Raw genomic sequence first — 21129 nt, forward strand, 5'->3', positions numbered from 1 at the left:
AAATATATATTTTTAAAGATTTTATTTATTTATTAGACAGAGATCACAAAGAGGCAGAAAGGCAGGCAGAGAGAGAGAAGGGAGGAAGGCTCCCTGCTGAGCAGAGAGCCCAACTCGGGGCTCGATCCCAGGACCCTGAGATCATGACCCGAGCTGAAGGCAGAGGCTTTAACCCACTGACGCACCCAGGCACCCCTAAAATATTTTAAATAGTAAGACTTTCGTTGAAGCAATCTAGACAGCAAGACTCTCCTTTTCAGAACATTGACTTATCTCGGCCCAATAACTGCCTGGTTTATTGGTTCATGTTCATCTAGTTTCCAAGGACTCAGGCTTCACCCAGATAGAACCTCAATACTGTATATTCTTCTCCTTTAGGGATCCCCAAACCCAACCTATCTCCAGAGAGAATCTTGGGTATCAACACATCTCCATATTGATCCATCACAGAGGGAATATTTTCAATAGTTACAGGTCATGACTGCATGATAGGAATTCACACTGCATAGAAAACCCAGTTAGGGAGAATGAAGGGACGGCCCCAGGGATGTAATAGAGGACTATCCTGAAGGGCTGACTCTGACTATCCTTTTTTTTTTTTTTAAGATTTTATTTATTTGACAGACAGACATCACAAGTAGGCAGACAGGCAGGCAGAGAGAGGAAGGGAAGCAGGCTCCCCAATGAGCAGAGAGCCCGATGCAGGGCTTGATCCCAGGACCCTGGGATCATGACCTGAGCCGAAGGCAGAGGCTTTAACCCACTGAGGAACCCAGGCAACCCCGACTTTGACTATCCTTAAAGGATAAATAGTCTGATAAATAAATAAAATCTTAAAAAAAAAAAAAAGAGAAGAAAAGAAAAGAAAAAAGGATAAATAGTCCGAAACCTATTAGCTCGGCAGGACTACCAGAACTAGAGAAGTGAATGCTTCCAAGTTCTGACACCTGGCCTTTCAGAAAGAAATGAAGACATAGCCCTTAGGTTAAGTCAAGATCTAACCAAGAAGCAGCCATTTCTGCCTCTCCCTTCTGTCTAGCTTTGTTTTTTAAATGATATTAGGTAGAAAAATCACACCTGTTTGGTTTTAAATGCCTCAATGCAGCCTCTTCACCCGCTATCATCAGCTCAGAGGCAGAAGGATCTCAAACTGCACAAAAGGCCACCTCTCAGAGGAAGGATTCAGAAAATAGGAGCTGCTAAGTGGACACTTACAAGTGTGCTTCTCCTTCCCGGTTTCAGATGTCCTCGCCTCCCACAGACAGCCACAAATCCTGCCATAGCACGGGGAGCCTGGGCTGCCCTGACCTGCCCCTTTCAACTGCAGACGGAACAGACTGTTACCTTCTCTTCACCAGAAAGCCAGCTCAGCTGTCACAGATACACCTTCGAATCCTTGTGCTTCCCCTGGTCTCCCTGAGAATCACCTGGAGCACGTAGTTAAAGCGGCACTGACGTTCTCCCCCAACCCACAGACAGACTCTGGCAGAGCGCACAGGTGATGGTGGTTCTTAAAACGCAGGATCTTTACTGTAAACCCAGGCTGATAAGCAGGGATGTGCTTTCACGTTTTAAGGTGCAGAGAAATCATTTGGTGTTCCAGGTTCCACAGAAGAAACGGTGATTCTGCAGGTTTGGAATGGGGTCCAGGAATTGGCATCTTTCACAAGTTCCTCATTAGTGCTGATGCTGCCCCTGGGGACCCACGTTTAGTAGCTACACTGGAGAATACAGGGACAGCACACCTGAGCCTCCCACACCCACCATCTTATGTCAACACAAAAAACTCCTGGTGAGTTCCCGGGAAAGAGTTTTACTTACTTTCACAGTTGGGAGTTTACTGTCGGTTCCCAGAAAAGACCAACATCACCATCCTGAAGTGCCACATGCTTATATTGCACTAAAATTTACAGAAAGACCAGTGAATGCACTAATGTCTGAGCAAATCTCTATTTGGAAAACAATGTGTATACATTGATTACTGCAGTGTTGACTGAGCACTGATTTTGTGTTCACAAGGGTTATGGTGCGACACGTTGGCAACTGCCCATATATGATGCGATTTCACCCCAATAAAATCCTGCGAGCTGGGCACTAGGTGTCCTATAATAACCATGAGCATGTAGATATTGGCCCCCACCTATCTGCCTCATCTTTTTCCTTATCAATTAAAAGAAATGTGGGGCACCTGCCGCACCTACTGGGGTGGCTCAGTGGGTTAAAGCCTTTTCCTTCGGCTCAGGTAATGATCCCAGAGTCCTGGGGCTCGAGCTCCACATCAGGCTCTTTGCTCCGTGGGGAGCTTGCTTCTTCCTCTCTCTCTGCCTCCCTATCTGCCTACTTGTGATCTCTCTCTCTGTCAAATAAATAAATAAAATCTTAAAAAAAAAAAGTTTGTATTCTGTATGAGTGAAATATGGATGAATGTAAAAATACAGAAAGGAAGAGTAGAAGTCCGGAGAGTTTTCATTGTTGCATTTACGTGTTTTTAAGAGGAAAGAAAAATATTTGATTTTATAAGTAAATGACAGCTTTCCTGTACCATGTATACTTTCTTCATCAATATATGATTATTTTAATTCCTTCACAATAGTGTAAATTTTTTTAAAGATTTATTTTTACTCATTTGTCAGAAAAAGAGAGCTCTAGCAGGGGGAGGAGTGGCGGGCAGAGGGAGAAGCAGGCTCTCTGCTGAGCAGGGAGCCCAGTGTGAAACTTGATCCCAGGACCCTGGGATCATAACCCAAGCTGAAGGCAAACACTTAACTGATTGAGCCTCCTAGGCATCCCTGGTGCTACAAAATTTCTATTTTTTTTCTCAATTTTAGTTATTCCAAATAGGAAGCGTCATTTCCTTGTAGTCTCCCTGATTTCTAGGAGTAGTGATTAAAGAAAATTATATATATATGTGTGTGTATGTATATATACATATATATATATAAAATATTTATGATATAAGTACCAAAATACATATCAAAAATAATATATAATATTGATCTCTGTATCTATCTATATAAAACTCAGCTTAGAAGAAGGACATCCTTCCATCTGGACAGTGGGGGTGAGCACGGAGGATATTACGCTAAGTGGAATAAGCCACACAAAATGGTAAATACTGCATTATCTCAATTATATCTGAAATCTAATGAAACTGAACTCCTAAAAGCAAAGTAGAAATGTGATGCCAAGAGGTGGCTGATGGCAAAGTGGGAGGTGTTGGTCAAATGGGACAAAACTTCACTTATGCAAGATGAGTAAGTTCTAGAGATCTGAGCTACAGCATGGTGACTACCGATAATTCTGTGTCTTTTAATATTTGAAATTTGCTAAGACAGTGTATCTTAGATGTTCTTAGAAAAATTAAAACATCAAAAATAAAAAAATTTCTAGTACTTTGAGGTGATGGACATGTTCATTAGCTAGGTTATTTTAACCATGTTGTAATGTATACAAATATTTCTATTTTGTTACTTGAGTGACTATTCAATCTGCAGGAATGGAAAACAGGATTCTGAGTGAAAGACTTGCGAAGCACGGGACTTAAAAACAGAAATGAAGGCACTAAGATACATAGTCCTTTGCTCTCATTCTTCTGATTCCGGGTTTTGGGCATTGTGAGCACCAGCCCTGGAGAGATGAAAGGAACAGCCACTCAGAGTTTGATCTTCTCTAATCTGTCCTGGGAAGGAAGGAGCTCCCTTAGCCAGGCCAGACTTAAACATGGCCTGAGAACGTGGGGGTGGGCCCGGGGTGGGGGGTGGATGATGTGGTTTGGCTGCGGTTGAGGGCTGGATGTAGGCTCTGATCCCCCTGCCTCTGGGGGTACTTCCAGCTTCGTCATTCCTAAGCCTGCCCAAAGAGATTCACTGCCCAGCATTCATATTATTTTAATCTATTTTGTCTCTTCTTTGTCTACTCATACAATGAAAAGCATGTTAACATAAATGCTTAGAATTTTCAGGGAGAATTATATTAGAAAGCTTCCATTCTTAACAAAAATGTACAACAAATACTATTATTGCTACTAAACACTCTGGTCCATGGATGGCCCCTCAGGCGTGACACCAGAGCTCACACCAGAGCTCACACCATTGCACAGAGAAGGAACTGGCCTGTTGGGAGTTCCCAGGCAGAAGCAAAGTGCTCTGTGCACCACGTCTTCCTCACCTTGGCCCCACAATCCTGAATTCAACAATGTTCCCACTTGCTCTAACCTAAAAGTTACTGGATGGTAGGCATCATGACTCTTTATCTGTTTTCTAATGACCGAATGCCATGGAAATAATCAGGTTCTATCTGTTTGCATCTCTGTACTTGCTCAGTCAGTGTCTTTACCACAGTATGAGGACCCTGGAACACCTCTCATTGGGAACCACATAGGAGACTCCTTCTCTGGAGGGAGGAGAGGACCCGGGATGACTCATTCTTCTTTCTCTGAGATGGAAGCAGATTCAAGTTCTGGTGACAGTCTAATACCAGTCTACACAGGACATCACTAAATATTCCAAAGAGTCCCTGGTACTGAGGAGTGTGTCCCCCGTGAGACGGAACTGATGTCCCCATAGGGATCCAGGCAGCAGAAACCTTGGGCTGAGTCTGGGCCATCACGTTAGGGCACAGACCTGTCCTGGTGGATCGGTATCCTTTGATGCAGGTGTGATGTATCCTGTTCCTGGGCAGGGCTCTCTTGAGTAAGAAGTCTCTACTTCAGTCAACACAGTTGACAGGCAGCTGTAGTTGTGGTCATGATTCCAGATATTTTGTGGGTCTTAACCTCGCAGTGTTAAAGGATCTTCTCCTCTCTGGAGTTTGCTTTAAAGCAGGACCTAGGGGCACCTGGGTGGCTCAGTGGGTTAAGCCGCTGCCTTCGGCTCAGGTCATGATCTCAGGGTCCTGGGATCGAGTCCCGCATCGGGCTCTCTGCTCGGCAGGGAGCCTGCTTACCTCTCTCTCTCTGCCTACCTCTCCATCTACTTGTGATTTCTCTCTGTCAAATAAATAAATAAAAAAAAAAAAAAAAAAAAAAAAAAAAAAAAAAAAAAAAAGCAGGACCTAGTGTGGTAGGTTTCAATGTTTACGCTTGTTGCCACTTAGAGATTCCCCACTGACCATTAGGAGTGCCAGGTTTTTGAAGGACCGTCAACCTTGCTAACCACCTTTGTGGAACTGTCTTCACAAGCTCACACTCAGGAAAATGTTAGGCAAATATGACATCTCATATTGAAAGGTATCCCTTCAGAGATATTTTGGGTATCTCTACATTCTTTCAGGAGACACTGTTACATTACTGACTGGACTCTGACCTTATCTCCTGGGACCATTAATACAACACAATTGTGTGGATAATTACATAATAATTTTTAAAAGATTCATTGGATAGCTATAATTATCTATTACTAGAATAGATTCTATATTATTCTCAATTTTACCTACAATGTCACTAGCTTGTAAGTGTACATAACACTCTGTGAAGCATGAGCATATAAATGACTGACTTGGAGGAAAACAGACTACATTTTTCTCCTGAGATGAGTAAGTTTTCTGATTCATCCAGGATACCGAGGAAGACCTGGATAGAGAGTGGTCATCATTCAGAGAATAAAGGGGCTGACAGTTTACATATTCAATGCAATCCCTATCAAAATGATATGAGTATTTTTCACAGAGCTAGAACAAATAACTCTAAAATTTGTATGGAACCAGAAAAGATCCCGAATAGCCAAAGAAATGTTGAAAAAGAAAACCAAAGCTGGAGGCATCACAGTTCCAGACTTCAAGCTCTATTACAAAGCTGTAGTCATCAGGACAGTATTGTACTAGCACAAAAACAGACACATAGATCAATGCAAAAGAAAAGACAACCCAGAGATGGACCCTCAACTCTATGGTCAACTAATCTTCGACAAAGCAGGAGAATATCCAGTGGAAAAAAGACGATCTCTTCAACAAATGATGTTGGGAAAATTGGAAAGTAACATGAAGAAGGATGAAACTGAACCACTCTTTTACACCATATACACAAATACATTCAAAAGGGATAAAAGACCTAAATGTGAGATAGGAATCCATCAAAATCCTAGAGGAGAACACAGGCAACGACCTCTTTGATTTCAACCACAACAACTTCTTACTTACTAGATATGTCTCTGGAGACGAGAGAAACAAAAGCAAAAAATGAACTATAGGGACTTCATCAAGATAAAAACCTTCTGCACAGCAAAGGAAAGAATCAACAAAACTAATAAGGAACCTATTAGATATTTGCAATGACATATCAGATATTTGCAAATGACATATCAGATAAAGGGCTAGCATCCAAAATCTATGCAGAACTTATCAAACCAAATAATTAAAAAAACAAAAAATCCAGTCAAGAAAAGGAAAGAAGAGCAGACATTTCTCCAAAGAAGCCACACAAATGGCTAACAGACACATTAAAAAAGTACTTAACATCACTCATCATCAGGGAAATACAAATCAAAACCACAGTGAGACACCATCTCACACCAGTCAGAATGGCTAAAATTAACAAGTCAGGAAACAACAGGTGTTGGGGAGGATGCGGAGAAAGGGGAACCCTCTTCTGCTGTTGGTGGGAAGGCAAGCTGCTGTAACCACTTTGGAAAACTACGTAGTTTCCTTAAAAAGTTAAAAATAGAGCTACCCTATGATCTAGCAATTACATTACAGGGTATTTATCCAAAGGATATGAAAATAGTGACTTGAAGGGGCACCTGCATCCAATATTTATAGCAGCAATGTCCACAATAGCCAAACTGTGGACAGAGCCCAGATGTCCATCTATGGACGTCAGATAAAGAAGATGTGGTGTATGTATATATATATATATATATATATATATATATATATATATATATATACACACACAACTGAGTATTACTCAGCCATTAAAAAGAATGAAATCTGGCTATTTGAAATGATGAGGATAGAACATGAGTGTATTACCCTAAGTGAAATTAGCCAGTCAGAGAAAGATGAATATTATGAGTTCACTCATATGTGGAATTTAAGAAACAAAACAGATGAACAGAGGGGAAGGGAAGCAAAAATGAAATAAGATAAAAACAAAGAAGGAGGCAAACCATAAGAGACCCTGAACTCTAGGGAACAAACCAAAGGCTGCTGGAGGGGAAGTGAGTGGGGAACGGGATAACTGGGTGAAGGGCACTTGATGTAATGAGCTCTAGGAATTATATGCCACTCTCAAACCACTAAATTCTACCCCTGAATTTAATAACACACTGTTAACTAACTTGAATTTAAATAAAATCTTCAAAAAAAACAGCCCTTCTAAAAAAAAATGAATGAGGATGGCAATTGATTAAGAACAATTTGTTTGCTTCCCTTCACATAGTCTAGTGAAAAAGATAAAAATTACAATGATGGAAAAAAAGGAGGATATAAAAAATTGCAACAGCATTTTCCAGGACAAAAATGCTTGGGGTAGCTATTTTCTCAGGAGAGGTTCTTGGTGTGGTATTGGTCTGAGGACAGTGTTAGGCCCCCACTTGTGCATGCACAGAGGAAAACCAGAATGAGTCCCAAGCAGAAAACATCTGAGGCCTATCTGAAGGCTGCATAGAGTAAGTCTATGTGTTCCTCAGAAAGTAGAGTAGAACAGGATCCAAAGCCTACAATGTTCGTGTGTATTTGTTCTACTTTTTGTCTCATACATACATAGGAACTGTGGTATGACCCTGACCCGCTCAGGGAGGATCCAGCACTGGACACTGGAGGGGCCAACTGAATGTCGGACTGTTCCTTAATGCTTTGCCCACCTGGAGTTCCTGAGACTGATGGTGATGGCTTGGAAGACACTCAAGGGGCCAGAGTTGTCAATGGACATACCTCTGGACTCTCTGTGAAACTAGAAAGTGAGTCTGTGTCCAATATTGTAGAGAAAATGTTGCAAATCAAAAGCTGCCAAGGTTTCTGAGATACCTTTTGAAGAAGGACTGACACTTGGCTACAGTCAGATGACTGAGAAAAACCTCTCAGACTTGCCCTGGTTCCCCCCAATAGAGGAAATGATGACATACGAGGTAGAACTCCTGCGGTTTTCCAGGGAGAATCTGGACCAGGAAGATCGTTCCCAATGTCAAATACTCAAATGCTAATTTCCAGGATTCAATATTTACATTCACATGCAGAAAATCAGCAGGGAAACATGAGTCATAGGCCATGTTTTTCATGAAAGATGAAACCTACAAGGTTGACCAAAGTCTAAAGTCATTCTATAGTGTTTACAAGATACAGCCCACTGTTTCTAATGCTTTAGTCTAATGATTTTAATGTTCATGACTTTATGCTTCTGGACTACTATTATTCCTTTTTTACTGTGTCAGATAATAGAATACATGTATAATTGGACTGTCCCCGATTTGGGCACAAAGGTCCTAACATCCTTGTAAGTTCCCAAATGACAAGAGCACTAGGAGCATCCGCGTTCTAGTATTTGTCTTTGAACTCTCCCTGACCCAGGGCTGCTAAAACTCTTTTAATTCCTAAATGATAACAGCACTAGGAGTGTCTCTTAGTCTAGGGAATTGGCTCTGGGTGGGATCCTAGATGGGAGCTGGCCACCAGAAAGACCAAGCCATGACCAGCAGCTTGGAACACTCAAGCTTCATCTCCCCAACCCCTTACTTTGGAGAAGGGCTGCAAATGGAATTATGACTGGTCATGTGTACATGAAGAAGACTCTATAAAGTCCCAACAGTATGGAGTTGGGACAGATTACAGGCTGGTGAACACATCCACACAGGGAAGGTCACAAACCTTAACTTCATGGAGACAAAAGCTCATGATTATGGGACCCTCCGTGACTTCACACTATGTGTTTCTTCATCTGTATCCTTTATCATACCCTTTAATAAGCTGGTGAACATAAGTGTTTCCCTGAGGTTTGTGAGATGCTCTAGCAAATTCACTGAACCCAAGAAGGAGATTATTGGAAACTCCAATCTACAGACCTGGTCATTCATGTGTATGCATAACAGTGTGAGCTTATAAATAGGGTGTGAAAGAAAAAGAAGAAAAGCAAAAAAATGATATGTATAAATTATGGAGTATATAACATAAAAGATAGGATTTGAGTTACTGGTGACATAACGACAGTAAGGGGGGGGGACACAAAAAGTAGCAGAATTTTGTATGCTACTGACAATATCAAGTTAAAATGGTTTGTCACAGCTTGGAGAGGTTTTAAGTAATCTCCAAGGTGAAAGGAAAAAAAAAACTACAAAGGAAGAGAAAATGGTGTGAAAGCTGTCATTACAAATATCAAAGAAACATAATGGAACACGATAAGAGAGGGAAAAGGGGATAAAATAGCCACAAGAAGTTCAGAAAACTGAAAACACAACAGCCATAGTCTTTCCCTTTCAGAAATTATGTTCTCAGTAAGTACATTAAATTGCACCCATTAAAAGGCATAAAATAAGGGCACCTGGGTGGTACAGATGGTTAAGCATCCAATTCTTTTTTTTTTTTTTAATTTTAAAGATTTTTATTTATTTATTTGACAGAGAGAGATCACAAGTAGGCAGAGAGGCAGGCAGAGAGAGGAAGGGAAGCAGGCTCCCTTCTGAGCAGAGAGTCCGATGTGGGACTTGATCCCAGGACCCTGAGATCATGACCTGAGCCGAAGGCAGCGGCTTAACCCACTGAGCCACCCAGGCGCCCAAGCATCCAATTCTTGGTTTTAGCTCAGGTCTTGATCTCAGGGTTGTGAGATCAGGCCAGAGTCAGCTCCACACACAGTGTGAAGGTGGCTTTGGACACCCCCCCAACCCTCCCATCCCCTGGCCTGCACTATCCCTCCTCCACCTCCCTGGATTAAATAAATCTTAAAAAAAAAAAGAAAAAAGCCATAAGGTTGATGAGTGATTAAACACAACATCCATCGACCTCCCATTTACAAGAATCACATTAAATCTAAAGACACACTTAAGATTCAAGTCAAAGTATATAAAAGTACATTTCGTGCAAATGGAAAGCAAAGGCAAAAAAAAAAAGTACAGGTAGCCATACTAATATCAGACAAACACACACATTAAGTTCACAGAGTGTCAGTGCGGAGAAATGACAATATACATAAAGAAATGAAATTACCCAGATACCATAACAATTATAATTATGTGTGCACCTAACATCAGAGGTCCCATGTTTGTGAAACATCCAAGACGGAACTGAAGCAAGAAATCAACAGCGTCACGGTAGTGGCAGAAGCTAATACGTTAACTGGACAGAAAGACCACACTCAAGCCTACCAGGGAGAGCAATTACATCTAATGTCATATACAGACAATCCTACCAAGCAACAACAAAATAGACAATCTTCTCAACCACACATGGAACACTCTTTGGTACAGACAACCTGTTTGCCTACAAGTCTTAACAAAATTAAGAAGACTGATCTCATACCAGTATCTTTTCTGACCACCGTGGCATGAATTTAAGAATAAACAGCAGAGGGGACATTGGAAATGCCACAAATATTTGGAAATCGAACAACATCCTCTTGAAAAATCAACGGGTTAACGTGAAAATTTTTTTTCATTATTTATTTATTTATTTGACAGAGAGATCACAAGTAGGCTGAGAGGCGGGGAGGGGGGGAAGCAGACTACCCACTGAGCAGAGAGCCTGATGCGGGGCTTGATCCCAGGACCCTGAGATCATGACCTGAGCCGAAGGCAGAGGCTTAACCCACTGAGCCACCCAGGCGCCCTGGTTAATGTGAGATTTAAAAAAATAACTAGTAGGTATCTTGAGACCAATGAAATGAAGCACGACATATTCAGACACATGGAAATCAGATAAAATAATTGTAAGGAAACATTCAGTGAAGTTTAAAGGCAACCTGAGAGGGGCGCCTGGGTGGCTCAGTGGGTTAAACCGCTGCCTTTGGCTTGGGTCATGATCTCAGGGTCCTGGGATCGAGTCCCACATCAGGCTCTCTGCTCAGCAGGGAGCCTGCTTCCCTCTCTCTCTCTCTGCCTGCCTCTCTACCTACTTGTGATCTCTCTCTGTCAGATAAATAAATAAAATCTTTAAAAAAAAAATAAAGGCAACCTGAGAAATGGAAGGAAACTTGTCTCTAGAGCATAAGGATTTAATGTCAAGAATAGAGAAAGAACTTTAGCCAACAACAACCAAACAGCAACTAGCATTATTATGAACTGGACACAGTTTACAACCAATGGACAAAGATGTGAAAGATGCTCAAAGTCACCATTCATTAGAGGAATACATTCAAGCAGTGACTCATCACCTCACACCTGTTTAGATCCCACTACCAAAAAACCTATGTATGTTGGAAAGGATGAGAAGAGATTGAAACACTTATGCACTGCTAGAGGAAATGCAAATGGTGTAATCATTTTGGAAAACAGAATAGGGAGTCCTCAAAACTTATAAATCATATTATCATATGACTCAGCCATCCCACTTGACAGTATATAACGAAAAGAATTCAAAGTAGGATCTGCAAAAGATTTTTGCATAAGCAGATTCACAGCAGCATCATTCAGAAAAGCCAATAATAAATGAAAGCAACAGAACTATTCAAGGATGCATAAAGAAAATGTAGCATATGCGTGCACTGGAATAATATTCAGCTTTGGAAAAGGAGACACATCTTGTCACATCATACAACATGGTTAAAACATGATGGCGTTAAGTGAAATAAATGCGTCACAGGAACAGATACATATGATTTCACTTAAGTGCCTGACCTAGTGTCATGAATAGCATGAAGGAAGGAAGGGAGGGAGGGAGGGAGGAAGGAAAGAAAGATAGAAAGAGAGAGAGAGAGAGAGAAAGAGAAGGAGTGCCAGGGTCTTAGAACAGAGAAAGCTGTGGAAGCGGCTGCTTAACAAGTATTAAGTTTCAAATCTGCAAGCTGAGAAAACTCCGGAAATTGTTTTTCCAATAACTTAAATATACTTAACACGTTAGTGACTACCAGAGAAGAATTTTATCTGAGTGACCCATCTGATGACAGGACACACATCTAATTACCCAACATCTGCTCTTTGTCTTCTGGCTCTGGGAAGTGCATATCTCCACTTCAAAGTCCCAGGCCGTCCTCCATATAAAGGATGACATGAATATATACCTCATTTAGCGTGACTGTCTTTGAGATTTCCATGTCTGTGCAGTTCCTTCTGCTTATGACATCTAATTTGATCCATCCTGTCAATCTGTCACACTTCAATTGGATTCTTTGTCCAGACAGAAGGACCTTGGAGGGGACAGAAATTCAAGCTCTCTGACAGAATCGACACAAAGTTGGTCTCACAAAGCCAGCACGGATCTTGTCAGTTCAGGTGAGAGAAAGCACACCACAGGTCCTATGTCCCCAGGCACAGCTGTGTATGTCCCCAGGCACAAGGGATATGTAGCCTAGGCTCAAGACATAGGAATGTGACCCCACTAGCTTACAAGTGGCTAATCAGCACTACTCTACAGTGTAATTATAGGATATACCTCAAAAAACCTCTAACATTAAGAAGAAACATTCTCTCTGATTTAAAGTCTTTGGAGGTAGAAGATACCTCCCAAGGTAAAGCAGCAGCAAAAGGTATGAATTAATGACTGCTGACATGGCCTCATGGGTCTGTAATTTGTTTTTTCTGGGTTTTTTTCCAGTTTCACCTTAGGCCACAAAATTACACACAACTGTCTTATTTGTGAGGAGTTTATGACAATAGAATTGTTCAAATTTGCCTCATTCTAACGAAAAGGAAATGAGGGGCAATGGAAGGCTGAATTCTAACTGTAACGGTTTTTTTCTTAAATAACATCTTTAAATATACGTAAATATGGAGAGGTTTTTATGACACAATTTGATTTGCACATCAATGAAATAGGAATATATAACAATACAGGAAAAGAAGAATTTAATTTATATTGAAATAAATATGACATATACAAAGCACACAGAGTGCAAGTGAGTCACAGTAAATGAAGTGGAGACATCATTTTGCTCAGTGGCTAAAGAAAGCCGACACTTCCAATCCTACATTGTCAAATTTAAATATTCTTGCTGATTCAGAACACAAAACAAGTAGAGATCCCAGGGCTTCATGTTCAGAAGTTCCAGCATACATGAATTACTACAATGGTCCAATTTAAGGTCAGTAGGGACCAGTAAATCACGGAAAGTGGATGAGGTCCTCTTTCCATTAGTGCCATGAGGCTAGGATTATTATGTTACCAGATTTTCTCAAAAGGACTTCCCATTTTCTCAGATATTCAGGAGAAATATATCTTCCCTCTGAACCCGACACTAGCATTGATGTGCTTTTGTCTTGAACGAAGAAGAATGAGGAGTTTTAAAATGTCTTTTATAAATTTATACAATCTGGACTGTATTGGCCTGAAGAGTGTAACTGCCAAACCTGTACAATAATTGTTATTAAAAATAGATGCGAGAAAAGTCATCAGAAAATGCGGACATAGGGGCGCCTGGGTGGCTCAGTGGGCTAAAGCCTCTGCCTTCGGCTCAGGTCATGATTCCAGGGTCCTGGGAAGGAGCTCCGCACTGGGCTCTCTGCTCAGCAGGGAGCCTGCTTCCTCCCCTCTCTCTCTCTGCCTGCTTCTCTGCCTACTTGTGATCTCTGTCTGTCAAATAAATAAATAAAATCTTTAAAAAAAAGAAAATGCGGACATACTATATACACAAATCGTTAGTTTAATATATCCTATTATATAGAGCACCAGAAGTATGAATTTTAAAGCAAGAAGTTTCTCAGGACTCTAATATTAGCCACCCTTTAACGTTTCTTCTGATACAGACACATCACAGAAGTCACCTATCCAAGACTTGGCCCATTTGGTCTCAACCTACAAATATATATGTAAGCAAAAATTCATGTCAAAAGCAATCTCTTTCCCTCTTTCTCTCTTTCTTTCTTTCTATTTATTTATCTTTAAAGATTTTATCTATTCATTTGACACAGAGAGACACAGGGAAAGAGGGAACACAAGCAGGGGGAGTGAGAGAGGGAGAAGCAGGCTTCCCGTTGAGCAGAGAGCCCCCAACTCAGGGCTTGATCCCAGGACCCCGGGATCATGACCTGAGCCTTAGGCAAACGCTTAACAACTGAGCCACCCAGGTGCCCCAATTGCTCTATTTTAAATGTACAAAATAAGATTTTGAACTAAACACTCACGGACAACAAGAAAACAGCTTAGTTTAGACCATGCATATCAAAAAGTTACCTTCAAGAAAATTATGATGGAAAATGTGAAATGAATCTTGAGTGTGGCACTTTCATTTTGCAATGAAATAAGGCATCTGGCTGGACAGACTTCTCTTGGTAAATAAATTGGCATGTGACAACATCAGAGAGATTTCTTATTACTGGAATGGAATTTCATCATAAACTCACTTTGGGGAGGACTAGTCCTCTACCGCTTATGACAGTTTACAGAATCTGAGAAGTTCTGTGGTTCTGGTTGTGTGCTTGTGTTGTTGACGTTGTTTTTGTGGCTGGCCATGGGAAATGGTGTGTCTGATCTACCTGCCCACTTGCAGCCCATTAGGCTGCCTGCTTACAAAACTAGTTGGTGTTTAGTTACTACTCTCTTCAAAGGAAGGTGATTTTCTATTGTAATTCTTCATGGCCACCATATTTTAGAGTCAGGAGCAGAACAGACTGCAGATGGCCGGTACAGATGCATCTGCCTCTTAGAATCTTAAAATTCTGCACAATGTGGTCCATTTAAGTGCTTAATACATTCTGTAGATGAGATTCTGGGGCTCCTGGGTGCTTCAGTGAGTTAAGCGTCTGCCTTCAGCTCAGGTCATGATTCCAGGGTCCTGGGATTGAGTCCCACTTTGGGCTCCTTGCTCGACAGTGAGCCTGCTTCTCCCTCTCCCGCTCCCCCTGCTCTCTCTTCCTGCATCAAATAAATAAATAAATAAATAAATATTTAGAGATTCCCATTCACAACGCGAATGGTTTAGCCGGCCCATCCGGGGAAGCGTAGAAGAATCAGCCATTTAGCACACTGAGCACTCTGAATTTAGGCAAGTTAACTCCAGAGGAAACCAGACAGGAAATAGTTAACCTTCTCCAAGGTGACCCGTGAAGGAGCAAGACCACTCTAGTGAGTGCATTCATCCCCACATAAAACCCCACAGGTAGTGCTGGGTGTCTCACCCCACTAGGATACACCATAAGCCATCCCAGTGGGAAGTGATGGAGAACCACCTTCCAACAATCTGGTGGGGTTGATGTTTGTCACATACACATTACGTAGGCTCGAGTCTCTAAGTAAATAGAAAATTGTACTCGTGATGATCTGAAGGCTGCGGTGGCTTACATGAGGACCCCCTGAAATTATTCATTTGTGTACTTATGCACTGTCCTCCAGAGAGCCAACTCGTAAACGAAACAATCGAGTGTGGTACCCATTTTGACTACTGCTTGGAACCTTTTAAAGGAGACACTGAGAGAGCAGTTGCCATGCAGGAAACGGAGAATGGACTTTCTGAAACAGTGACAAAATCTGAGCTAAAACATGTCAAGCACCAGACAAGTACTTCTGACTGCTGTACCTTCCTTTCATACTGTAAATAGGATGCTGGGAAATAAGGCATTAAAATTAAATCCTGTCAGAGAACAAGAGTCCTTGTCTCCTCCAAGGTCCTTCCGGTTGGACTAAGAATCAAATTAACACTACAGATTACCAGGAGAAAATCAAATTAAACATGTGTTAGTACAGGCAATCCAGATAGACTGGATAGAAGTTCCAAAGACTGTCAGGCAAGATGAGGTACGAATGTCATCCTGAACTAAGGAAAGGAGAGCAGGGGCCTGGAGCTTCACAGGGCAGGAAAACACCTCACAGGGCAGGACAAGGACCAGATATTTGGTACATATTTGCGATTACAGATGGGTCCCAGAGGTTAACATTCTGTTAGTAACTCTTATTCGGGGAAAGACATCACCACCACCACCACCACCCCCGCCACCATTTTAGATTATTTTGTGTGGTTAAGAGGGGAGGGAGTGTTTTCCTGAGCCTGCGGGTTCTTAACTTAAATTATCTGAAGGCCAAAGTGGTGCACTGGGTGACGGGGGAGGGAGGGAGCAGGAAGGGATGGAGATGCCGCTCTGAACCGCTTCGGTCCTCCATCTGAACTTCCTTGGGACGTTCATGTATAAAAGTTGACCTGGTAGATGCTTCATGTCCGGTCTTGATGGACATGTCCTGGACATGATCCAGGACTTTCCACTAGACAATAGGTCAGTGAAAGTCAAAACTCATTTCTGGAGACAATGATGCAGGTCTGTTTCAAAGGTAGCCCAGGGGTTCAAGTAAGGTTATGAAACGAGACATTGATAGGAAAACAAAGGAACTGTGCTTAATGATTAGATCAAATGTTAAGCCAGGTTCTGATTTTTTTTTAATAATTTTATTTCATTATTAGAGAGAGAGAGAGACCATGAGCAGGGGGAGGGGCAGGAGGGAGAGGCAGACTCCCTGCTGAGCAGGATGCCCAGTGCCACATGGGGCTCCATCCCAGGACCTCGGGATCATGACCTGAGCTGAAGGCAGACCCTTAACCAACCGAGCCACCTAGGCGTCCTGCCAGATTCTGATTTCTAAGGGTAGCCAGCTGAACAGACTTCTAGATGATACACTTGAAGCATCTTGGGGTAGAGTGAGGGTAAGTAGGGGCAATCTGACAGATGTTCCTTGTTTATTTTTCAAGTGCATCTGGTAATACTTTCAGCAGACCACAGAGCCACAACACGAGGACTGTCTATACATGACCTACTACCATGATTTCTGTACATCAAGATATTTCTATTACGTTTGCACAGCTATAGGGGAAAAGGCTATTTTAGTTCTCTTGGGATTTTCACTCTCCCTCTGTCCCTCACCCCGCGTGCTCTCTCTCTCTCAAATAAATCAATCTTTTAAAAAATCACGTTAGTTTGGGGACTCAAAGCCTGGCATTAGAAGACTCCACAGGAAATCAGGATGTCGTCCATTTGATGATTAATAGTATTAAAAACTCATAACTACAAACGTGTGTTACTGAGACATATTTTTCTCTACAATCATCTCCATTTTTACTGAAGGTAGCCAAACTAACAATGATTTGTTTGCAAAAGAAGTCTAACAAAAAAAAACTTGTCCTGGGGGGCGCCCGCATGGCTCAGTGGGTTAAGTGGTTGCTTCTGGCTCAGGTTATGATATCATAGTTTTGGAATAGAGCCCTGCACCAGGCTCCCTGTAGGACAGAAAGCCTCTTCTCCCTCTGTCCCTCACCACTCTCCCGCCCTCAGGCTCTCTCTCTCTTTTGCTTTCTCAAATAAATAAAATCTTAAAAAAAAAAAAAAAACCCAAAACAAAAAACTAGAACCTTATCCTGATTATTTACATAAATGTAGGAAGAATAGAGTTTGACCTATCAAATCTTTAAAAATAGCTTTTCTGGAACTTTTCATAAGGAATCATAGGATTTAATCTTCAAGAGCGTCTCCACAACAGGAGCCATGCCATGAAATTGCCACAAGACTCTGTTTATAGTAACAACAGATCTGAGTAAATCGTCTCTTCATGAAGACCCGTAACTATCCCTAGATTCCTGCACCTCTTAGGAAATTACCTTCTTTGTTCTCCTGGTAAGCTGCTGGGTACTCGGTAAACAAGGTGTCAGGCTGGTATTTCCAAGGGGGCTTTATTGGCTCCATAAAGTCAATCCCAGTCCCTTATAGCTGTCATCATATGAGTCTACGCAGATCTTTCTCAGCTAGGACATTCTAGTCAAAGGCTCTGTTATATAACCAGTGTTTTCCTTTCCTTCTTCTTTTTTTTTTTTTTTAAGATTTTATTTATTTATTTGACAGAGAGATACAGCAAGAGAGGGAACACAAGTTGGAGACTGAGAGAGGGAGAAGCAGGCCTCCTGCCAAGCAGAGAGTCTGATGTGGGGCTCAATCCCAGGACCCTGGGACCACAGATCTGAGCCAAAGGCAGATGCTTAACCCACTGAGCCACCCAGGCACCCCATACCCAGTGTTTTCAATTGTGTCTCCTCCCAATGAGAACAGATCCTTATTGAAATTGAAATTGCAAACACATATTTTGGCTAAAATATAATAGTTACTCCAACTTTCTGGATTCTGGAATAATCAGGTAGAGAGAAAAGACAAAATATTTCAATTGGCTTACAGAGGTATATTTTATGACCTACTACATGTCAGTTAACTTGAAGTTTTCTAGGGGTACCTGAGTGGCTCAGGAGTCCTGCGACTGAGACCCACATCTGGCTCTCTGCTCAGTGGAGTGTCTGCTTCTCCCTCTCCCCTGCTTATGCATTCTCTTTCTCTCAAATGAATAAATAAAATCTTAAAAAAAAAAAAGGGGGGGAACACTTTTCTTAAATCTGTAAAGTACAATACATTTAAAAGAATTTTTTTTTCAATTCCAGTTAGTTAATATACACTGTAATATTAATTCCAGGGGTACAACAGTGACAATGATTCCATGCAATACCCATTGTTCAACACAAATGCACTCCTTAATTCCCTTCATTTATTTAACCCATTGCTCAACTGACCTCCACTCTGGCAAATACCAGTTTCTTCTCTATACTTAGGCTGTTTCGTGATTTGCCTGTCTTCCTATACTACATATGATTGAAAATTTATTTCTCTTTAACATCTTTCGCTTAGAATACTCTCTAGCGCCATCCATGTCATTGTAAATGGCAAGATTAAATTCCTTTTTATGGTGGAATATTCCATTACCCCCCCCCAACACACACAAACATGCACACAGAATCTTTATTCATTTATCAGTCAATGAACGCTCCGGCCTGAATATCTGAACAGAAATGGCCACTGGCATGGACTGTTGAACCACACCTCCAACAACATGGCACAGACAGAGCCAGAGAACGGGACCGTACCCGGCATGGGGCTGACTGAAGGGTGGAAGCTTCCACACAGCAGTGCATGAACCTTCATGAAATATCACCATCAATAATGGTTCTAAGCGTGGCTGGGGTCATGGACCTGGGGTACTAATGCTTGGGTGCAACCACAGGACATGCCTTGCTGATCCTGCCTATGCCACCGTCCCAAAGTCTTCATCTCCAACATCTACTTTACCGTGGGATTTGATATAAAAGATTTTTAATAAATTCATTTATCAAAGAGAGAGAGCACAAGCAGGTGGAGCTGCAGGCAGAGGGATAGCGAGAAGTAGGCTCCCCGCTGACAAAGCAGCTCAATGTGGGATTTGATCCCAGCAGCCTGGGATCATGACCTGAGTGGAAGGCATATGCTTAACCCACTGAGCCACCCAGGCGTCCCTACCATGTGACATTTCATACGCCCAAATGATTTCATCATCGTTACCTTTCCTCCACCAGTTACCACTGATCTAGAACTGGGTGAACAGTCATCACGATCATCCAGAAGAATCTGGTTCTTAGGAACGCACGGGAATTCAATGAAATCATGAAAACAAAGCAGGAGTTCCCTACTCCAGAAACCCACATTGCATGTATTCATTCATTAGATGACCCAACCCAAAGCTGACTGTGCCTTAGGAGAGGCTGGAGGGGGCCACCTCTGTCTGGTGCCCTCCCCCCACTGTAAAGAGTTCTTCACACTTTTTTTTCCTTAAGATTTTATTTATTTATTTATTTATTTATTTATTTATTTATTTATTTCAGAAAGAGAGAGAGACTGCATAAGGTGGGGGGAGTCAGGCCAAGAATGATGGAGAAGCAGGCTCCCCGCTGAGCAGGGAGACCAACGAGGGGCTCCATCTCAGGACCCCGAGATCATGACCTGAGTCGAAGGCAGATGCTTAACCCACTGATCCACCCAGGCGCCCCTCACATATTTTCAATAGATCTTATCTAAGGATTGTGGTGTCTTCCTGGTGTTTTACATCCTGGGGTTCAACGTCTGAATATCCACTGGCCTTACATTTCTCTAGTCTCCATTCAGTATTTACCGAGGAAACTAGCTACAGCACAAGCAAAGAATGTCTGTGATGCCTGAACAGCTGGAATGGGAAATGAGGATAAATGGAACTGCAGATCTGGAGATCGCTAGGAAATAAGGAGAAGTTGTTTTTCTAAAGGCAGGGAGTCAGTTGTGCAACCCAGGAAAGAGGTCCTCTCTCCACATGCAGAATTCATGCCAGTTCCTCATCCTCTGTATTTCCTACCTCTTCCTTAAGGCTACTTATCAGTCCTACTGGAAGAGGTTTCTCCTACTTCTAGGGCACCTATCACACACCAAACATTGGTATGAGTGCATGCTTACTTCATAGAAAAGTCAGAACAACACCCTTACACACGAGGTGGTGCACGTACCTTTATTTGGGGCCATGGTGCCATGCTTTAATGTCCCAGGACTAAGTCCAGATTGGGGCATTCGAACTAAAACAGGGTTAGGTAAGCTCCGTGGGAGTCTTCTCTCATGGACACATGAGGGAAAGTCATGGTACTCCAGGCACACGTTTGCTCACAAAGGTGGACTGGAGATGTGAATAGAAGTTACAGGAACCTATGACTCTGCAGAGTGTTATCTAGGGAATGCACTAGCAAGAGGGGCTGGTGTCAGCTCAAAACCCCTGAAAAAGCACTGGCTACACAAAACCTACCCCAAGTAGCATTATTATGCAGTACCTGAGCTAATCAGACACTAAGACCCCCATGTAATCAGCAACATGTCCACGATAATATCCAACTAGTCCGTAAGGGGGGAAATGGCACTAGATAAACTAGGGAAAAATAATCACACTGTACTTAAACATTAAGGCCAATGAAAGAATGGAGGACAATGTATATTATTTCACTCTTATTACCAAATATGTGACAGATTCTACCAGTTACCTACAACCTTTAGATAGGTTAACATCGGTGGTGGGATAACACATCATTCATTACTCATCCATGGTAATACATTAAAGATCAATTATGTTTTATTAATTAAAATATGTTAAGCTCACACATGAACTAATTTATGAATTTCAAATGCACTCTATGATCCTTGTGCAAAATGCAGAATACAAGTGTTAAAAAGCACTCGTCTGCGGATATAATGGTGTGGAAGCAGT

At 41.9% G+C, this 21129-nt stretch overlaps 2 protein-coding genes across 2 annotated transcripts in view; both read right to left on the reverse strand.

The window, feature by feature from the left end:
• LOC116579135 (zinc finger protein 345-like) overlaps positions 1-21129 on the reverse strand; it is a 203283-nt gene that overhangs the window by 155185 nt on the left and 26969 nt on the right. The window lies entirely within an intron of this gene.
• The window catches only part of LOC116579166 (putative protein ZNF720), a 58870-nt gene that overhangs the window by 14057 nt on the left and 23684 nt on the right, over positions 1-21129 (reverse strand). The gene's annotated exons all lie outside the window — the stretch shown is intronic.

The sequence above is a fragment of the Mustela erminea genome, chromosome 19, assembly GCF_009829155.1.
Source record: "Mustela erminea isolate mMusErm1 chromosome 19, mMusErm1.Pri, whole genome shotgun sequence".
Classification (NCBI taxonomy): Eukaryota; Metazoa; Chordata; class Mammalia; order Carnivora; family Mustelidae; genus Mustela; species Mustela erminea.